Source organism: Schistocerca americana, chromosome 7, assembly GCF_021461395.2.
Source record: "Schistocerca americana isolate TAMUIC-IGC-003095 chromosome 7, iqSchAmer2.1, whole genome shotgun sequence".
NCBI lineage: Eukaryota > Metazoa > Arthropoda > Insecta > Orthoptera > Acrididae > Schistocerca > Schistocerca americana.
The window spans coordinates 515259868-515261519 of record NC_060125.1 but is presented as its reverse complement, the minus strand read 5'-3'; the positions used below and the strand labels follow the sequence as shown (position 1 = coordinate 515261519).

The 1652-nt window shown below is 37.4% G+C and overlaps 1 protein-coding gene across 1 annotated transcript in view; it reads left to right on the top strand.

Annotated features, from left to right (window-relative positions):
- The window catches only part of LOC124622363 (V-type proton ATPase 16 kDa proteolipid subunit-like), a 44315-nt gene extending 43785 nt beyond the window's left edge, over positions 1-530 (top strand). The window contains exon 3 of the mRNA XM_047148041.1: positions 1-530. This exon is cut by the window's left edge and continues 318 nt beyond it. The gene's annotated coding sequence lies outside the window, so the exon portion shown is untranslated.
- The last annotated feature ends 1122 nt before the right edge of the window (positions 531-1652 follow it).

Below are 1652 nucleotides of genomic sequence, written 5' to 3'. Positions count from 1 at the left end.
TCAGGAAAACACCGGGACGTGCGTCTGAAAAGTTTTGCCTTTTATCTGTAGAAGAGAACCACCAGAAACGAAATGAAACGAGGAAGACGCTGATGCTGCATCTCGTAAGCAGCAGTTACAAATGAGGCAAAGCTTTTCAGGGCACCAGAATTTTAATATTTTCTTTGCTTGTGTCTTATCTACTGTATGCAATCAGGACGTTCCACGCTTGGGAATGAAACATACCGAGCATGTGTATCCAGATAATGTACAATTATGTTGTTTGACTATAATTATCTAAATACTTAAAATGGAAACACACACTCTGACTGTTCATAAACAAACTACTGTAGAACTTTCACAGTTTTTGCTTAGGTTTCTTAGTTCAATAATATGAATTACACTACTCGTTTAAATTATTTGTCGTCGAATTATTGTTCTGATATTTAATGTCTCACAAGCCGGAAATGGCACTCACCTCCGACGACGAGAAATATTGTAAATAATGTTGTACATAAGAAGAAACTATAAATAAAAATAATAAAATTACATTTTGCTCTTCTTTTTTACCCTTTTTTTCGGACAACTCTATGACCTTACAAGCTAGTTGAATTGAAAGTGATCACTACATACGAGAATCCTCAACACACATATTTTATGTATGTTATGAACGTCTCGAAAGGTATTCCAGGAAAATATCATACACTACAGAGAAAAATAAAAACTGTTTGGAAAATAATCAGATATCTTTAACAAATTTCAATCACGTTTGAACCGTGAAGGGTGATGTTATGTCTCAAGCGCCTGCCAAACGACAGGTGTGAAGAGAAACAATCTATATGCACCGTACTTATTGGTGTTTTATGGCTGCTTAGATGTATGTAATTCCAAGCTATCGTACGTAACTGAATCAGGCTACTCAAGATTTATTGCCACCTGCAGATCAATAGCGCTGCAACATAACTGCCACATTTCTACACAGCAGAACGCTGCAAGTCTGAGAGTAGCACAGGATGTGGTGCAGTGGGAGACGGGATGCAGCTGTATTTTGACTTGAAAAATGAATAAAATTTCCAATGCTACTAACATGCCGTACACCGTACTGAACTGTGGCAAATATCACCCACAGACATGCAAACTGATAATTAACCAACCGTAGCTAAGACACACACTGGTGATTAATATTATTCTGCTATGGACTTCGAAGCAGCACCTTAGAATTATCTAATTACACGTTTTGTATTTAATCTTTCCTTCGTTGATGGCACTATGCGAACACAATCGTGTGATAAACTGATAGTAAGAACGAATTTGCAACAGACTACAAGTAAATGCTGTTCAGCTTTATTTTGAGTCTTCAAGCCTCATATTTAGATGTACCTGATGCACATACAACACATCGATGTGTACGGGCGGCCAGGGATGTTTTGACCTCGTGAGTAATACTGTGGGTCACTGGTTCCACAGCGCACGTCACTGCAGGACATGGTCCTAAGATAAACATACCGCACATCAGTTTGATGCATATTTATCTGGTAGGCTACATCTGAAGATGAGGCTAAATGGATAATGTTAAAATGAAATTGAAGATCATTTGATTGAAATCTGAGGCAAATTTCCTCTTACTCTCAATACACATTTTGTATTTATTAAAGCACTTAAATGGATCGTTT